General features: G+C 44.1%; 1 long non-coding RNA gene across 1 annotated transcript; it reads left to right on the top strand.

Annotated features, from left to right (window-relative positions):
• Positions 1 to 14,738: 14,738 nt before the first annotated feature.
• On the top strand, positions 14,739 to 17,780 carry LOC106000689. Its single transcript, XR_001175805.1, has 3 exons — positions 14,739 to 14,830; positions 16,537 to 16,642; positions 17,244 to 17,780. It is a non-coding gene; the product is annotated as an uncharacterized LOC106000689 (long non-coding RNA).
• The last annotated feature ends 2,777 nt before the right edge of the window (positions 17,781 to 20,557 follow it).

Raw genomic sequence — 20,557 nt, 5'->3', positions numbered from 1 at the left:
TTTGCTAGCAGCCACAGTGCTGCAGTATCTGATACAATTAGGCATTTCAGCCAGTTGGGACTTGAGACCCTTTATCTAAAGAAACAAGCCAAGGGTTTCTAACTTCAGCACTGTCAAAACGTAAGGATGTGAAAGCCAGCCCTGCATCCAAAGTTCCAGTGTGGTCCCTGGAAATTACCCGTCCCTCAGCCTTTCAGTATGTCAGCATTGTGTTTGCAGGCTACTAAGCAAAGCCAGCTCATGTGCAGCATGCACACAGGTTGCTCTGTTCAGTTAGTTCTGAGCATAATTTATGCTGTGTGAGTATAAGCTATCATGACCTACCTAACATAACCACAACTGAAGCCTGATATACAATTCGCATCATATACAATTAAATTAATGGTGTCTTTGCAGTATATCTTCTAAAGTTTTGCAAAGTCAGTGCTCTGATAATTTGAGCACTTTTGTCACTGTCCTCAAGCCAAGGGAGGTGTGTGTGGGAGGTGATGGGAGAGTGGAGTCCGAGGAGATAGAAGTGCATGTGGGCACAGGAACGCTAGCTCACCAAATGGAATCAACTGTAGGCACAACCTGATACAGTGGTGAGTGGAGAAATTAGTCACATGTATAAATAGAAGGAAATGCTGCTCAAGGTTTCTGAGGCCCTCTTCCCTCCCCCCCCCGCCCCCACTTCTGTCTTCCAGAAATGGAGCAAGATTATTATTGGAACCACAATTTTAAGAATTGAGGCTACCGTTTGGGCTATTTTAGTTGTGAGAGTTAATAATGTAGGAACAAAACTTTTCCTCAGTTGAAAATGCTGGAAACTTGGTACTTGTTCCGCTCCCGGGAGAACTGTATTTCTGCACAAAGAGCAGTATTTGGCAGGATGGTGGGTCGGTAAGCACTAGCACATGGGTTGGAGAATCAGCGTGGAGTTAGTTGATTCTTCCCCTGAGCAGGAACCCTTTTCCCTCATGCAATTTGGAAGCCCAAGGAGAGTCTGCACATAATCCATCTCCTTACACCTAGGGCTTGGAGGGGTGAAATGCCCCTGTGGTATTTGGAGAGCATATCTGAGCCTAAATCCAATTCTTTTGATTCTTTTTTCTGCTACCCTTTTTCATCTTCTATATCTGATGTCTGAATGTACTGGTTGATTGCTTCTCTTGGTGGTTTTCCTGGACTTGCCAGCCTCAGAGACTAGAATGCTTGAGTCAGACTTTTCCTGCAGTAGCTTCTGGGGAGGATTATCATCATGCATGCTGATAGAAATGCTCAGTGACACCTGTAGTTGTTAGCACCTGTAATCCCAGCTACTCAAAGGCTGTAGCTGAGGATCATGAGGATGAAATTGGTCTGGTTCTGCTGAGGGAGTTGCTTAAGTTGCATGCCACCTTGACTTCAGTCCCTAGCACCATAAAAAAAAAACAAAAACAACCCAAACAAACAAAAAAATGCATGCTGTTGCTTGTGAGGGATGGTTTCCGGGTTGCCATGGAAACCAGGGCTGCCTGCTGCCACTGAGGCAGAGCTCTGCAGAGCTGACTCCTCTTTGGATGTGCCATTCTTCAGATGACCTTGGCTTTCACCTTCCCCTAGGGACAGTGTGCCCATCAGCCTAGCCCAGGATAGGTGTACTCTGGCATGTGAGCCAGAGTGCAATTTAAGTCATCAAAAGAACTATTTGCCGTATAGTACGAATGTGTGTGTGTGTGTGTGTGCGTGTGTGTGTGTGTGTGTGTGTGTGTGTTTTTCTTGTGCCAGTACTGGGGCTTGAACTCAGGGCTACGTTCTCTCTTAGGTTTTTACTGGTGCTCTACCAGTTGAGACACACCTTCACTTCTGGCTTTTTGGTGGTCAATTAGAGATAAGGAGTCTCATGGACTTTCCTGTCCAGGTTGGCTTGGAACAGGGATCCTCAGCTCTCCGCCTCTTGAATAGCTAGGATTACAGGCCACTGAGTCATGCTGAGGACGGGGGGCATAGGCCCCAGGGTGCCTCTGCTGTTTTCAACCATAGATGAATACAGAGTCTGTTAGGCAGGATGGCTTTCCTCATGGGGGATGCTCAGGTCTCCGGTAGTCTTTTTTTCTCTACTTGCAGAACTGCCCTTGAAATTGGCCGTCTATTTCACAAAGTCTGAGTCTCAATGCTATTGACATTTCAAGCTTTATAACCAAAAAGTTTCCCTCCCCACTTCAGGGGACTGGCTTGCTCATGTGTTGGGATAACCAAAAATGTGTCTATACTTTCCAGATTGTCTTCTCGGGGAGCAGCCTATTCCCTTTCCCACTCCTGCCTAGCTGAGAACCCCTGCTTTGTTCTGCCTAAGAAGTGAGAGCAGTTGTGTGATATCAGAGCATCTAGACTTCTGCAGCAGGTGGAAGCTGCGTTTTCATTCTTTGAGCCTAGAAGTAGGACTCCCACGTGGATTCCCACTTGGCAGTTTGTCCTTTGTGTTCCTTTAATTTCCCTTGGGTTCTTTGCCCTTTGAGTTGCTTTATTTTCCTTAGGTTCTCCACATTTCCTCCCCAGTTTCCTTCACTCCTAAAAGGCCATTCATTGTCTTCCTAACACTCCCTAAGTGTTTTGCAATTTGGACCTTCCCGTTTCTTTCTCTTACTTACCTATATGATGGTGGAAGGGAGAAGTGGTGGGTGGTGAGTTTGAGTCTTAGTTTTCTAACAAGATTTGAATTCTGAATGCTTCTCACTGAGTTGACAGCTGCCTTCAGAGGCTAAGAATAAGATGGATGGAGGAGGGTGGGTAAATGGCCCAGCATGGCATACTTAGTGGTTTGAGTCAGAAAAGAAAGACATGTATAGGACAGGGGCAGTGAGTAAAGAGCCACACATCTCTTTCTCTGTCTCTCAAGTCCTCTTGGCTAGCTGGGTAATAAAGGGTATTGGTACTTGGTCAGTGTCCCCAGTAGAAGGCTAGAGATACTTGTTTACTTGATTAAATTAAATTATTTATTTTGGTTTGTCACTGGGACTTGAGCTTTTTTCTTTCAGGCTGGGGCTTCATCTCTTGAGGCATACCTTTCCTTCTTGCCCCCGGTTTTTTTGTTTTTAATAAGTTTTTTATTGTAAAAATACTGTACAAAGGGGTTACAGTTACATGAGGAAGGTAATGAGTACATTTCCTGTCAAGCATTGTTGCCTTTGTTTTTCCCTTACCATCTCTTCCCTCCCACCTCCACAACTACACTCCCCCCTCACCTAAATTGTAAACAACATAGTGTTTTGTATATCTAATTGTTAAAATGGGTCAACCTGTATCCCTACTTAAACATTTTGTTTTTTCCCTTCCCCTCCCCAAATTAGACTGACATTAAATACAGTGAAAATAAGTGTTATACCGTGGGGGAGGAACATACAAAGCAACAAAAAAAATCATATGGTACATTATAAATACATTAGGAACAATAGCAAGAAAGAAAAAACCACTTGTGTCCCTGTCTTGGGGTTCATTTTGTTTAACATCATCTTTTCTGGTCATATGTACATAGCTTTTGACCTTTTCTGCTTGTCGCAGACATATACTAGCTTTTGCAAATAAAGGAAACCATGGAACCTATTTTTCTTCGGGCCTGGCTTACTTCCCTTAATATAATTTTTTCCAAGTCTTTCCATTTCCTAAGAAATAGGGGCCCCAGGCTTTTTGCTGATTAATTGGAGCTAAGAGTCTCATGCACTTTTTTGTCCAGGGTGGCTTTGAACTGTGATTCTCAAACCTTACCTTCCTAAATAGTTAAGATTATAAGCATAAGGCACCAGCACCTGGTCCCCTGTTTGTATAAAATCTTTACCCAGTTTGCCTGAGGGGATTTGTGTCCTAACCTAGCCACATTCTTTTCTTATATAATGACATGCCTTTTGTTTACGTTCTCTGTCTGGCTATTGCATCTGGTGGCTTAAGCTGCATCCCTGGGCTGTTGATTAGCTGAACCTCCCCAAGCAGCCTTCTCAAAAGTCATAGCCCCATACCAACCCTACACCCACCCTCCCTCCCTCCCTCCTTCCTTCCTTCTTTCCTTCCTTCCTTCCTTCCTCCCTCCCTCCCTCCCTCCTTCCTTCCTTCCTTTCTTCCTTCCTTCCTCTGAACTGTTTCATTTTCAATTCAAAATTGCCAGGGTTTAGGATTCTGGCGTTCAGTGGTTCTGAAATCCTGTGTGAGCTATTTTTTTTCCATGTGGCTACACACAATTAGCCTTGATTTTGAAGTGTAATGCATTTCCAAATAATTGTGTGTGCGTGTGTGCACTCCTGTGTGTGCATGTATGCACTCGTGTGTGTGTGTGTGTGTGTGTGTGTGTGGATTGTAAGTACAACCAGTTGAAGGGTTTGGGGCAGATTGCACATTTTTTGGCTGAGCAAGATGTGAATTCCAATAAGCCTTGGAAGGATGGTTTCTCCATAACTCCTGCCCACCCTGATCCATGATGCCTCACTGTGGCCCAGACTTTTTCAGTGGATTCATGACCTAATTCTTTCTATGGCCACTTGTGGAAGTTACCCCTTAACATCTTGAACATTTTTGACTTGGGGGAATGAGACTCTTGTATATGCTAGTTGATAAATAGGTGCTGAGTGTGTCAGATGCACATATCTACATACACTCAAGCAGTTATACTTAGAGTGGAAGGTGGTCAGCAGCAGAGAAACAATTCTGTCAACCACAGAATCCCATTTTCTCTGGTGTGTGTCACTTTTACAGAAAGTTGGCTCAAATCTCCTCAATCAACGCTTTGGCCAAGGACTGGGTGTGTTGGTACCACATCTAGCCTTCATTTAAGACCAATGACAGTCTCTTTAGAAGTGCTTTCTCAGTTCCATTCCTCAGTTGAACCTGTTCTAGAAACCTTCCCTCCATTCTGGTGGGAGAAACATGACAATAATTTATTTCTTCTAGGTGTTGGAGTTGTAGGTGATGATAATGTGAAAACCCAGCATGCATAAGGCTTTACTATTCCAGACCCTCCAAGGTGGGGGTAAAGAGGAAGAAAAGAAAACAATAAAAAAGAACTGTGAAGCATATACTGCATTTTGGCAGTGCTCAGGGCTTGGATCTCACTGTTAGTAGTTTGTTGCTCCACTACTTGAGTCATGCTTTTAGCCAAGCTTTTTGCTGGTTATTTTGGGAGAAGGCATCTCCTAGACTTTTCTGCCTATGCTTGCTTTGAACTGGGATCCTCTAGCTCTCAGACTCACAAGCAGTAAAAATTACATGTGTGAGCTACCTCTGGGTCTGGCTGAGGGAGTTACATACTTAAAATTCATATAAATATTTTTAATTGAGCTATATAATACCCCATCAATCCATCATCTATCATGTATTCATCATCCATCTACCATCCATCGGTCATGCATCATGCACCATCTATTCATCATGTATTTATCCAACTAGTCAGCCATGTGATAGTTGCTCCGATTACATTGTATATTTTGGGGTCAGAGGACTCATGTGGAGCATAGGATTGAGTGCTGAATTAGAGGAAGACCTATTAAAAGACAACAATAATTAAATATATTAAATGTATGTTTACAGTGTTTGTTTGTAGAGGAAGGAGTTCACAACTGCTCTGAGTATTAAGGAAGATGACATGCCCATGGAATTCTACAAGTAGTGTAAGGCGGTCTGGAAGGGCCCGTGCCAGCTCTGCTAGGAGCTGGGCATTTGAATTGAGTGGGAAACAAAGCTAATGGATCTTAGGGGAGGGAAAGAGGTGACCTGAGTTCCCTGAGAATTCTTCTCTCCCAAAGTGGAGGATGATAGATTGGATAATATAGCCAGCAGGAAGAGATCCGGACCAATGTGAACTGTGAATTTGTCTTCTAGGCCTACCCAGGTAAACCCTATGGTCTCTGCTAGATCAATCAATCAATAAATCCAGTAGTATGCTTGCTGTGCAAATGCGATTTGAAATCAGTTCAGCCCTCCCGGACTGCCCATCTGATACACCCATGTGCTGATGCTGGATGGGTCAGGGGAGGCGGACATTTGCTCCTGATGTTCACAACCAAGCATGGATAAGAAGACTAAAGGATTTGCTGATTGATTGGATTTGGGGAATAGGAAAAGAAGGAGTCTTTGAAGTCAAAGCTAAATAAGGGTTCAAGTTTGTTTCTGAGTACACCAGCTGGATGATTGGGGTAATTCAGTTATCTCCCTCCACCTAAGCTATTACTTTTCTCAGACAGAGGTGGTCTGAGCTGTGTACCTCATGGTGCTGAGGTGGATAAATGTAATCCAATGGAGTGCCCCAAATGCATCAGATTGGCCAGTTCTGTTGATGTTATTGTTAATCATTTTATAATTTCTACTCAGGTTCTTAATTCAGATATGGTGCTAGAATCACTTAAAGATCCACATTGGTTATTTCATCAATCCTCCTAAAATCTCAACTCATTATTTTTGCTACGTAATTCCTTGAAGAATGCAGAAGTTTCCTGCTGACATATAGGCAAGGATGAATTACAGTCATTCCTAAATTAAAAGAACTGGAGTAATGCATTCTGTTACCAGTTGGTTTGTATTCTGGTAAAAGCCTTGGTAAACTGAGGCCTACCTCTACTTCTACTTGAAACAACCTGAGATTCTGCTGTTTTATTGTATTTTTACTTTGGAGGGAGAGAATGGATGTTGGTAAGATACTCTCCCTTGTTCTCAGGTGTTATATTCACTCTGAGTGTGCATGTGAGTGCATACGCGTATACACACACACATACACACATACACATGTACTTGCCAATACTCAGCTTGAACTCAGAGCGTTAGGCTCTTGCTTAGTTTTCACTAAGGCTGGTGCTCTGTCATTTGAGGCATACCTCATAGCCTTGAGTGGAAAAAATATTTCAACTCAGTCTAGTCAGATTAGCAGTCATAGGAAATCAACATAAATAGTGGGACGGAAGGGAAACGAGGGAGGAACCATCATGCTGTTGGCGGGAATATAAACTAGTCCAACCACTATGGAATCAATAGGAAGGCTCCTCCAAAAACTGAATGTATACTCACCTATAATCCTACCACACCACCACTGGGCATATACCAGAAGGCGTGTAAATACACAAGAAAGACACCTGCATACCTAAGTGTGCTGTACACAATAGCAAAATGGTAGAATCAGCTCAAGTGCCCAACAACTGTTGAGTGGATAAAGAAAACATAATACATACCAGACAAGGACTATCAGTAATATGATACATGTATACCATGGAATATTACCCACTCTGTTTTTACTTACCACAGAATGTTAGTCATCAAAAGAGGTAGTATGTCATTTGCAGCTAAGTGGATAGAGCTGATGATCATCCTTTTGACAAAGTTATAAATAAGATCACATAAAGTTGATGATGCCTAGAAACTCCCTCTTACTCTTTTCTGTTTAGGAGTTGTCTGCTCAGTAAAGTAGTTTTGTCCGGAGTGAACTGTTTTCTGAAATGAGGTCTGGCTGGATATTTCTTTAACAATATTTAATAATAATAGTCTAATCACCACCATATTGTGTATAATACCGACCTACCTTGATTTTTTCCAGCAGGCTTTAAGTGGCAGGACCTTTGCAAACATAATATCACATCTCATTCCTTGCCTCTTAATTCCTTTCTCTTAAATGGTATGGCTCTCCAGGCTCCAGTTCACCCAACTCAGCAGCTCTGATGGAAATGCTGTGAGATCACACAGGTCTCTGAACCCTGCTTGCCATTGGCTCAGGCTGGACCAGACAGCACTACTCGGCTAAGCTCCATCGTGAATAGTTCCACTTGTGTGTACACACACAAACTCAGCAAAGCAGGTTAGCATTGTAGTATTCCCTAAACCTGTCCTATGCACTGTACTTACTATGTGTTGAATATCACGTGTGCAGTGTTCCTGAATCATTTATCAAACAATAATGCATCCACAAACAACCAGTTCCCCTAAAACCTGAAGACCTCTAATATGAGCAACAGTTGCGCTCCCTCTGCTGGATATTTATTTTTCTGCAGTTAGTGAAACAATTGGGGTCCTTTCTGAAAAGGAGATTCAAGTACAAACCTGCACTATTGATTATCTCATAAAAGCCACACTATGCCCCATTAGGAAAGAATAGCATCAAACCATAGAGACAGCTCCAGTGGCTCCTTGCAGTCCTGGGTGGATTGAAGGCTGAATTTCCTGGTGTAAAATAAGGTAACGTTTGCAAATAGCCTGTGTCTGTGAATCATAGTAATGCCTAATAAAATGCAAATGCAATGTGAATAGTTGGTACGTTGCATTTTTAAGAGAAGAATGTCAAAGAAAAACTGTACATGTTCAGAATAGGAGTAAATTGTTCTCTAGTATTTCCTATTCTTCATTGGGCTGAACATGTATATGTATGGCATAGCAAGAAGGGTATAAGCAAAAAATCAATATATAATCCTTATCACACTATTATTCAACCCCTAATGGTACACTTGTTATAATACAAACATTGTAATGATGAAGCACAAGCCACCTGTCAAGACAATGTCTACCTCTTATACTTTGGTATTGTAAACTAGTTCCTTCCAGCCCCCCTCTTTGTTCTTTTGAAAGCATGAGAAGTTATAGTTAAAAATTTTCTAAAGCTAAGCTTAGAAAGAAGTACACACACCCCTCTTGCTGACCAGGGTATGAGGGAACCTTGCGTGGATTTCCTTCACCAGCCTGGGCTGCAGAAACCCTGCTTAGATAGTGATGAGCTTAGGTGATAGAACCGGACTCTATTTTCACAGGCAAAACCCTGACCCCACTGAGTTGGTGTCTGGAGCCTCTGGAAGACAATCAGCAAAGAGCCAAAGCCCTTCTCCCAAGGGAAGCTTAGCCATGCACCAGTGCTCAAGTCTGTAATCCTAGCCAATTAGGAGGCTGAGATCTGAGAATGGAGGTTCAGAGCCTCCCTTGGCAGCAAGGTCCCTGAAACCTTTATCTCCATTTAACAACCCAGATGCCAATAATAGAGCTGTGACTCAAGTGGTAGAGCACTAACCTTGAGCAATCAAGCTCTGAGTTGAAGCCCCAGGACTGGCACAAAAATATTAAAGACCAAAAAAATATAGGAGGAAGTTTGGGTTTTGTATGTCTGGGGAAAGAAGTGTAATTATTTTTCTTCTTTATGCTTTTCTGTATTTTCTCCCATATTTGATGCTGCAAATGCAACGTTAAATATTCAGAGAAATGTCATAAGGACTATTATGTTTCTTCTTTAACATCTTTAGGTAGTTTTTATAATGTCAGTTTATGGGTGTAATATATCTTGATCAGTGTCACCCCTTTTATCATCTCCGCATCTCTCTCAACCCTACCCGTCTCTTTCAGTTACCTGCTTCCATTTTCACCTATGTGCCTTGAGTATTATGACTGTGTTTTCCCATCCTTCCTTTCCCCATTCATCGGGACCCTCTCCTAACCTGTCTCCCCCTACAGCGTCTGTGCCATCTTCCTGCGGTTCAGCCAGCTTATTGATGATTTCAATGCTCCACAATGGCTCCTTGTTATTGGTCATGGTTCTTAGTAGACAAAAAATTGTTTCTAGTAAGTTTCAGCAGGAAGACTTTTCTTTAACATTTTTCCCTCATAGGAATTGGTGAAAATTACTTTCAATGAGAAATAGAAATCAGAATTTTCACTTTCATGTAATTATTTCTTGACTGGATTCTTCTCTTTGACCGTTCGATATGATAATATGCTTTTGTACAGATACCAACCATTCTCTACCACCTCACAGCTGCTAAATTGCTTCAGGAGTTTGTGTTTGTTTTCTAGTCCTTTCTATCCTATCACCCTTCAACTCCTTCAATCTGATTTTTGTCTCCTTATTCCCCACAATTTGACATTCATGTGGCCAGGTGATGATTAAGAAAATGGCTATGTTTTAGTTGTTTGTCATTTTGTGCTGCTGAGATACAGGTCAGTGGTGACTGTGTCCTCAGATTTAAAGCAGGGGTGACTAAGGTGAGTCTCATGACTGTTCCTCTCATTGAGGTACTAGGGGATGCCGCCACACCTTCTGTTGAAGGAAGACAGACACACTGGAAGAAGAAACCAAAGAGTTGGGTTTACAAATTTTCACATCATCATCATTGAACTTTAATATCCTGTTCACAGTACCCAAAAGAAGATGCATAAGGAGCAGGGATGGTAAATGGTCCACATTCAGTATGAATCCTTGATTTATTCGGAAAATAAAGTCTTTCATATTTTCCTCTCTACTGTTAAATGGCAAAACCATTGCAAAAGTGCAGGGTGCAAATGTGCTCCTTGTTAAGGAAAAGTCATTAGCTTGGTCAACAGAGAGTAGGAAATAATGAAGGGTGAAATAGTTTATCCTCAGGTCATGTAATGCTGTCTATTGTTGCCTCTTCTAAGTTTTTAAAGAGATTGCATTTATGTGATTTCACTAAACTACACTTGGAGGAAAGGTGTATTTAGGGTTGTGGCTCCAGAGGTTTCAGTGCACAAGCTCTTGACTATGGTGCTGTGGTGGGCAGAACATGATGGTGGGTGTCTTATGGTAAACTAAGTTCATCACCTCATGGGAGCTAAGAAGGGTAAAGAGTGGAGAGGTGGCTCTCCTCCCTGCTCTCCCCCCCCCACCCGCACACATGTCCTCCTTGCCTCCCTCCACACATAATATTTGGACCTAACTTCCTCCTACTGGGGTTCACCTCTTAAAAGCTTCATGAGCTCTTCTTAGCACCAGGGCTGGGCACCAAATCTCAATTTTATACATGCCTTTTGGGAAACATTCGTTCACACCACGCCCCTTGAGAACAAAGTGGGTGTTTGAATAATATAATACTACTTCTCAGAAACATTTGGCCTCAGACATCAAAGACATTTTGCTCCTTTACCTTGTATGGTTTTTTGAGGCATGAGCATTTACTAGAAACAAAATTTCTAAGTATACTTTCATCATTATATTCCTGTGCATTTATACTTTATTTGTGTTTCTCTTTCACAGTATTACAAAATTGTACCTGGCGACACATTAAGAGGGGATGATGGGGGATGAAATTCGGAATATGTTGGTAAGTATCTTTATAGTATTGGCTAAGCTTTCCTGTACAGTGGTGTTCATTACTACCATACTTGTTGCTACAAACAACTGGTTATCCCTTATGTTAGACAACGAAGGACTGTTCAGATTATGTGTCCTTCTTTGCATATCTCAGCTCTGAAAGTCACTGTTTTCTGTTCCTCCATCTTGTAGCTTTGGTCTCTGGGTCTGGAGTCTTCACAGGTTATCCCAATCCATAAACTAATGACTCTTACAACTAGCCGGAACAGTAGACTTCCAGTTCATCCATCATCCATTTCCAAAGCCATAGGAAAATCATTTCCTCTCTGAAAACAGTGGACAGTTTTATGCCCTGACTGGATTCCCTGTGCCTGTTTGCCTGTCTGGGTTTCTGTTTGTGTGTCTGTGGATGTGTGTTCATTCAGAAAGACATCTGAGACAAATAGCCACCCTCAGCCAGCTACTTGCCATGAAGTGTGTCTTATGGATAGAGAAGTCACAGATGGTAACTTTGTCGTTTGAGTCTTGTAGAGGATGTGGTTGAAGTTTCTCTCCTTGGTCATTCAGATCTACATGAGCCGTGAATGTCAATTGCGATGCCTGTGAATTCTGTCAGGATCACCTATGCTGAACTATGCACTTTTTTTGCTCCCTTCCTAAAAACTTGGTGATGCTTCCCCTGTGGGTACATATAAGAAACATGCTTTGTTTCTAAGTGGAAGTTTGGGGAATGGAAATACCACAGAACACACAAAGCTTTCAGTGATCAAATTTCACCACACTTTAGAAAATAGGCATTTCTGAACACCACACCTCTTATTATCATGATTTTGAGCCAAGACTGTGACCTACTATTGTTTCCCCCCCTTCCGCCCCCCTCCAGGGGGGGGGGGAGAAAAGTACAATGTTACTGTGATCAAACCTGATGATGTGAATAGTAGAAAAGCTCTGCAATTTAAAAACAAACAAAACAAAATCAAAAAAGGAAGTCACATTTGCTCACGATAGTTTCATTTATTTGAGAAGTTACAATAAGTGTATGGATAATTGGGAGACAAGCTTATTGTTTGTAACAAAATAAAATAAATGCAGTGATGTATGGGGTACTTCTAAATGCTTTGAACATTCTGTCTTTAAAAAACCACAACTGACTGACCACTCTAGCCATTCTTACTAAATAACATTGCTTGAGCCACCAACCTATATCACTTATAAAAACTATATACTATACAGTGGATTGGAACAAATACTATTTCTGTTTAATAATTAGAAATTGGATCTAATTGTCAGCTCACATCAACTTGCTTGATTCTTTGTGCCTTAGGTCTGTGACTACAAAAGATGATTTTGGTGTCTTTCATTCTTTATTTCCAGCCCCTCTTCATCTTTCCTTCCTCCTTTGTTCCATCATTCCTTTCTTCTGCCTTTACTTCCTTTTCTTCTTTCCTCCTTCCTTCTTTGCTTTGTTCCTGTTTCTTTTCCTTTCCTTCCTCTCTTCCAATCTTCCTTTGTTCCTTCCTTCCTTCCTTCCTCCTCCCTCCCTTTTTCTATCTTGCTTTATTTTTCTCTTCCCTTCCTTCCCTTCCTTCGTTCCTGCCTTCGTTCCTTCCTTCATTCCTTCCTTGCTTCATCTTTCTATCTGTCTGAACTGGAATTTGAACTGAGGAGCCTTGTGCCTACATTGCTTCTTCATCATCCTTCAACCTACAATTCTTTAATTTGATTTTGTTATGCTGTATGTCATTATTTTCTTTGTTATTTCACATTATCTGGATCTTCTCTATTCTCTTCTTCTCACCCTGCTTTGTATTGACTTTATTCCTGTACATCCTCCTGTTTTTCTCCTTTGCTTAGTTTTGTTCTCAAGTACTATTTTCTCCAATAAATTTCATTCCTATTCATCATAACTAATATCTTATTTTATGGAATATTATCTTATGTCCTGTTTTCATCTACTCTTTTTGGAATTGTGGGATAATTACTTTTGCCTGGGGGCTGCTCTTTTTATTTCCATGGCTGCTTTGTCTGTCAGCTATGGAACAAAGCCGGTTCATCACCTCACTAGGAAAACACAAGACGACATAACCCTTGAAATGTGCATTACACACGCACACACACACACACACACACAGATTTCATCAAGTTCAATTGGAGAAATTCCATTCCAAAGAATGATTCCAAGAATGAGGAACATATACAAATACAATGCATTTACCTCTGCCTTCCATACATCCTGGATTATAGGTGTATCCCATATGCTTAGTTTCCCCAGGGAATTGATGGGGTTCTTCCATGATGTGCATGTAAACCTGAGTGACTTAGTCATGCCTGTACATAAGGAGCTTTTACTTGTGTTCCATGTGATCTCACATCACATCTATAGATAGCCCTCTGCAAGACAGCCCAATGCAAGATTAGTCATAGAAGCAGAGGAGACAAAGATGCTCATGGAAGAGGAAGAAAGATTTCTTCAGTCAAACGGCAGAGGAGGTTAGGGGCTATGAAATGAGCTATTGTGTATTCAGAAATAGCCAGGGATTCTTAGGAGCCTTCCATCTTTAAGACAGAAAAGCAAAGCAGTATGGCCAAAGAAATGAGCCTCAGGATTTTCTGAACCTATCCATGTTCTGGTGTTGAGCAGATGGCAGCTCTGGAGAGATCTCCGTTAGAAGTAAGGACACCCTGACAAATCGGAATTTGTGGCTCTGTGTTTGTGGCAGAATTCTTGACTTCTGCAAGTGAGGAGTCAGTCATTTCCTGTAATTTTGTAACTAAAGGCTCTCTGGCCAAGGTCCCAGGAATGCTTCTACCCATTCTTTATCCAAGTCCTTACTCTCAGGTAGGGTTATGAACACTATATTTACTCAAGTCCAATAATGCTGAATATTCTCTCAAATGCTCAAGTCCCATTCCAAGTGTCCAGTAGCCACCTGTGACAATGGGGTTGCAGAGCATTCGGGGGATGTTAGTCACAACAGAAAGTCCTACTGGACAGCAGTGTGCAGATAGAGCTGGCTAGCCTCCTCAACCTCCTGTTTCCACAGGTAGCACACAAAAGCAGCTCACAGACTCCAGGCCAAAACTACCACTTTAGTCATCTTCTATGGCTGTGACCAAACACCTGACCAAAGCCTGTAAAAGGACAAAAGGATCCTTTTGGCCCAAGGTTTTATGGATTTCCATCCATGGTCACTTGGCCCCCTTTCTTTGAGCCTGTGTGGAGGCAGAAATCATGACAAAGCTGTTGAGTTGGTGATGGTCAGAAGCAGAAGAAACAACAGAGTGGAGAAGCCAAGGTCCCAACAACCCTTGCCATGGGGACCCCATGACTTATTTCCTTCTGTCTCCTAAGTAACACCAGAGGCTAGTGACCAGCCTTGAGCGCATGGGCTCTGAAGCAATTTCAGTTGCAAGTATTCATAGATACTGGCTGGAGCTCAGAAAATTGTATGCTAACATTCCCTGCAGATGTAAACCTCCCAGTGATAGAAAAGTGATGGACAGAATGTCTGGAGTCCCAGTGCCTGTAAACTGTGAGACTGGATCTCTCACGGTCTTTGGAAAGCAGGACACAGTTTAAGGATAACATCCTCTTGCCCATGATGGTGAGGCAGGAATCTCACAGGCCTTTCACTGTAGCTGCCATTGTAGTCTACTAAAATTAGGAGTCTGAACTGAGCAATTTGTCCTTTCATTTTGCAGCCTGACTTTGAAGTCTCTGTCCCTGATGACCTCTGTCCACTATATTCTAGTGATTTCAATGGGAACAGAAAGTGAAAATTCCTTGGAGATTACTTCTCAGTGGTGTAAGCAAAAGTAAGGAAATGAACTCTATCACTTGGGGGGTAAGGGGAGTCATGAGGACAACACTGGGAGAACTGGAGGGAAGGGGTGACACTTTTGAAAAGAAACGGACTCAGGGCCTAACTGTAATCCCTCTGTATTTCACCTTTAAATTCAAAAGAATCATCTGGATCTCAGAATGAGTGTGAAGCTCAGCCCTTACCTAGAATGATAAAGAAGAAATGGGACAGGTAGCTCCAAGCAGGAATTCCTGTATTATGTACAACGAGGAAGGAGTGTGTGGCCCACACATCTCACAACTGAAGCACAAAGGTTTCTGTGTTGAAACCCCAGTATTTCTTCCAGTCCATCTGAAGCTGTGTCTTCAGAAAAGCTGGGGTTGCCACAATGACAAAGGGAAGAGCTTTTTCTGCTTCTCATTGTGAACATGAGACCCAGCCCTTCAGTCTCATGGCCTTGGTCCTAAGGCATGGATTGGAGCTATGCATTATCCCTCCCTAACCAATCTCATCCATCTCCTCACATCTTCCTCCCACCTACCCTGTGCCCAAAAAACATTACATGAGGTTGGACACATGACTCATGCATGCAGTCCCAGCTAGTGTGGAGGCAGCCATTGGGAGGAGCACAGTTCAGAGCCAGGCTGAATAAAACTGTTAGCATGACCCCATCTCAAACAGTGAGCTAGGTGTGGTGACATGCACCTGTGAGTTTAGCTCTGTGGTTGACTGCAGATTCAAAGGATCCTCGTCTAACCTGAACTAGGACAAACCAGGAGGTGCTATGACAGATTTGCCTGAGAGAATAGTAGGCAGTAAATTACTGGTGTGGTGTGTCACCAACAATGATAAAAACTGACATCATGCAGGGCACTGGTGGTTCATGCCTATAATCCTAGATCCTCAGGAGGCTGAGATCTGAGGAGCGCAGTTCAACGGTGATAGAGGGAGGAAAGTCCAAGAGACTCTTATCTAAAATGAACCACCAAAAAGCCAGAAGTAGTAGCCTTGAGCATAAAATTTAGGCGCAGTACCTATGCTCTGGGTTCAAGTCCCAAGATCAAAACACACACACACACACACACACACACACACAAAACTAACCTCATACAAAAGTATGTGAGAATTATTAGGATAAATACTTTACGTTAAAATAAGACCAGAAAATTCATCTACTATAGGCAGTGGATCACAGGTCATCTTTAGTAGATGAAATAGCAATACACAACTTCTCTCTTCTCAAATACATTTTCTGTTTATAAAGAAATCTCTACCAGAAGATTTTCTGCTTATCATCCAATAAAACTGGAAATTCACGATATTTAGCTGAACGAAAATATCCACTTGAAAAGAGGACACTTCTTTTTATATGATCTTTGAAGACAAAATTAGAAAGGAGAGGAAAGCTATCTGAAATCTCCTCACAGGAGAAAGGAAACATTTCTCTTTTCAAGTAAACATTGTATCTTCAGGTGTTTCCCTTCTTATCACATCCACCACTGATGATGTTAGGTCATTCATTTGGGCAGTGATTCCATTAGGAAGTTGGGTTGGCTATTCTATTCTTGCATCTGATAGAATTGACCATTTTGTGAAATGTTACGTTCATGCAAAAGCTGAACTCCACATGATTTCTGACCATGTAATCTGTCACTGTATGGCCATGGATATGAAGCTTTAAGTTTTGACCATCTTAAGTTCTGTGTTTGGTTTCAACAGTCTGCAAGGATATCTGGAATGGCAGCGTGTATCTCAGTTGTGTGAGGTTGAAGATCTTAGGCTGTTGAGACACTGTAATTGCAGATGAGCCACAAGCATCTGGCAGGTAATTTACAGTGGAGGATTGAAGCAACATTCCCTTCCCAGATGGTGAGTGTGCATTATCCTCTATTGATCTCTTGCTGGGCTCCTTTGCCACTGCTCTGTGGAGGATTCTAGGAGCATAGTCCTCACTTTCCTTCCTGGTCATGTGTGTCTGCTTGGCCGGGTGGACATTTTGTCCACTGGAACTCTGGTATTGTGAAGTAAACACAAAGGGGAAGTGCTCTTGCCATGGCTTTCTTCAACTGTGTAATGGAGAAAAGATAATATATCTTCCTACAACAGGCATAAAAGCCCAGGAGGGCAACTATTTAAGAATTATTTGAACAATGAAATGATGAGGGAAGAGGGTTTATATTCCCTTAGGAATCTGTGAGTGGCTCTGGCATTTGACTGATGTGCTTTCTGTGCTCTATGTCTGCTCCTTTGCATGTTTCCCTGTGTTTTGCTTCATCTGTGTGCTTATGGATTTAGGAATGTACTTGGGTTGGAAGAATGGTGATTTTTGGTTTGACTGAGTTTAGCACTTCTTGCAGCTCAGCAGTGTCTCCCTCCCTGGAGCACTGCCCTGGGTCTGGTGTGGCATCAGGTTGTTTTTCCCCCAGGGTCCTGCAGTTGTGCATGGCGACTCCACTCCCTCCCAGCAGGTTGAGGGAGGCTTCCCTACTTGCATGGAAGTAAGCCAGCAGCTTCCCACACAGATGATGGCTGTTACAAAGGAGACTTTTCAACACTCAGATTTCAAGGCTTGTGGAACAGATGACAAAGCGACAGATGGAAGAGGGAGGGAGAGGAGGAGTGTGAATGGATTTCCCATTTTGAGGCCGGACTTCATCCTAATGGGAACAGAGGGGTGCAAGGAGAGCCACTGTGACCCTTAGGTCACATGGTTAGGAGCAAAGTCTTGAGGGGAAACCTCCAGCTCCACCCAATTTCCAGAGTGGTTTTGCTTGGAAGAGCACTGCACAGACTGGTGTAGCTGTGATGTCTCTGAAGGAAAAAGTCTCCAGGGGCCTTGTGCAATGTGTGGCAGAAAAGGAATCCCAACCTAGCAGGCAAATCCTAGGCAAGGCCATAGAGCTGTGGTCTCTGCCATGGGGCACTGCCATTGGGCTCCCAGAAGATGGACGCTAAGCTGAGAAAGCAAGAGTTGCCCAGGAGAAAGGTGCACCCACCTGCCAACCAATCTCCACGTCTTCTTCAGGCCTTGGAGCTGGCTGCTCTGCAGAGCACACACAATTGCAACGAAGGTGGAGATATTCTTACGGAGGTGGGACTTCTAGGGCTGAAGAATGGGTGAGGAGAGCAGTGGAGGAAACTCCTGGGGTCCTGCTTGGCCTGGGGCTGAGCCTTTCGTACTGGGACAGCTTGGGGGAGGGGAATGGCAGTGGAAGCAGGGCAGGAATGCACACAGCCCAAGTGAGGGCAGAGTATGAGGGGGGCTGTAGGGCTAGGCAGAGGCTGTGAGTGAGCAGGCAGCCACCTGGTGGGAGTGGGAAAGGGAAGAAGGGTCCCTGGGCCCCTCCTGCTCATACCAGAGCCACCTCTATCCAGTGCTGCACCACTTGGGCTCTCTCTGCTGCCTCCATGCTGTGGTCCCCAAGGCACGTGATGATCACACAACTGGAGACCTGCTCACAGTGCTCCAGGATGGGAAGCAGAGTGGGTGCCAGGCACTCTAGACACTCCTTCTAGTCAGGTTGGCATATATATGTAATGCAAACAGTGATAAAGGGACTAACTCTTTGAACAGTTTCTGAAGAGAAGAAATAAATGGTCAGCGTGACTGTCCTGAGGCAGCTTCGGCAATATAGGTGCAATGAAAAGCCCGCATGCCCAGCCCTGCAAGCTACTCCCAACAGCCATGAGGGAGAACAGCTCCGCCTTCACTTCCAGCAACCATATCACCGTCTGTCTCCACATCATGGTCTAACTCCATCAGAGAAATCCAGGATGGCTTCCTGGAGGAAATCTGCACATCCTCCATCTCCACACACTCCCAGGGAGGTGAGTCTATTTCTGCAGGCCTGTCTGCCTTGCTATATGGTGTGCAAGCAGACTCTTGCTCGACATCACAAGGCAGAGCACCATTGGTGTCTTCAGCCACAGGCAGCTTATGGTGTTTGTTAAAGTCATTAATTGGATCACATAAATAAGCCTGTGTCAGCATCCAGCTTCGGAGATGGGATGGGTGCTACATCACGGTTGGGTGGCAGAGCTTTCTGTGCAGGCTGCTCTGCCTCTCCGGCAGGTACTTCAAGGGAGTCAGACTCTCCAGAAAGTGGGCAAGACTCCACTTGCTCTGCAGATGTACCGAGAGGCTCCACGTGCTCCTCAGATGGATGGAGAGACTCCACTTGCTCTTCAGATGGACTGAGAGACTCCACTTGCTCCCCAGATGTACCCAGAGACTCCACTTGCTCCCCAGATGGACCGAGAGACTCCACTTGCTCCCCAGATGTACCCAGAGACTCCACTTGCTCCCCAGATGGACCGACAGCAGTCTCCAAGGCTTTCATCTCCTGCAGCTTCTAGCTCTGGCCCTGAGCTGTTCACTACAGTGGGTTTGGGGGCCTCTGGTTGAACTGCAGATGCTTCTCCTTCTTGGGCGGGTTGCAGAATTGGGTCACCCTGGCCTTCAGGCAGCTGGGCTTCTGGAGTGGGCAGTAGCATACCCTCTTCTCTTGCATAGACTGGTGCATCGATTTCTGGCTCTAATGCCATTGCTACCACTGGGCTAAGTGCCCCTGGCACTGAGGGATTATCCACTGTTTCTTCACCTGCTAGAGGACTTGCATATTGCAGGTCAAGATCCAGACTTGGTGCTGGTGACAGTGGAAGGCTGTGGACCATTTGCTGACCTGCAGGTTGCTTGATCTCTTTGGTCAAAAATGGTGCAGGTGAGTCAGAACATCTGTCTGCATGGTGTTCTCACTGGAGCTCCGCTGCAGCTCCTGGAGCTGAGGGGGGGGCTCTGAGGCTGCAGCTAGTTCCAACTCTGACTGACATTGTAGTACTGCTTCTACATAGGGTGTTAGATCCAATGGTTCAGGTGACTTTTTTTTTTTTGGGTGCGGTTTTGGGGCCTGAACTCTGGGCCTGGGCGCTTCCCCTCAGCTCTTCAGCTCAAGGCTAGCGCTCTACCACTTGAGCCATAGCTCCACTTCTGGCTTTTTTCTTTTTGCTTATGTGGTGCTGAGGAATCAAACCCAGGGCCTCAGGCATGCAAGGCAAGCACTGTACCACTGAGCCACCTTCCCAGCCTTAGGTGACTTTTTGTACACTAATTTTCTCATCAAGCATTAGAGCTGATGGAACAGCTGCAAGAAAAGATCCCATACAGCACTGCCCTCCTCTCAATCATTCCTAAGGCCATGACACCCCTGACTGCCTAAGAACCCCTAGTCCCTGGACTCCACCCCAAGAAGCCTTGCCAGGAGAGGCTTCATGCCAAGGCATCAAGGTTCCCTGGCTGTCCTGCTGATGGCCCCATGGTAGGCTTGGAGCTTCCTTCAGGTGGAGAAAGCTCAGAATCCCCGACCCGTTCTCTCATTTGCCAGCCCATGCTACTCACCCTCCAGCTCTGGATGCTTGGGATGCATGTGCTCCAGCTGTTGGGCCTGCTGCTCCTCCACAGAGCCAGGCATATTGAGGTGTAGATATGTTACCAGGTGTTGCAGGCAGGACGTGTCCGGTGCTCCAGTGAAGTCTTCAGGGTACTCCCTCATCCAGGAGCCCAGTATGAAGGAGAAGGCTCTAGGTGCAGAGGGAGAAGCAGCAGACTCAGAGGCTGGGCCTATCCTCCTTTCAGACCCCCTCAAACACAGGTGTATGAATTGGGCTCCTGGGCCTGCTCATGCCCATAGCCCATAACGGGCCTGGTCACCTGGCTGCACTACACACATTGTCTACACGAGGG

The sequence above is a fragment of the Dipodomys ordii genome, unplaced genomic scaffold (assembly GCF_000151885.1).
Source record: "Dipodomys ordii isolate 6190 unplaced genomic scaffold, Dord_2.0 Scaffold234, whole genome shotgun sequence".
NCBI lineage: Eukaryota > Metazoa > Chordata > Mammalia > Rodentia > Heteromyidae > Dipodomys > Dipodomys ordii.
The sequence above is the reverse complement of the archived record's forward strand: the minus strand, read 5'-3'. Positions and strand labels throughout refer to the sequence as shown.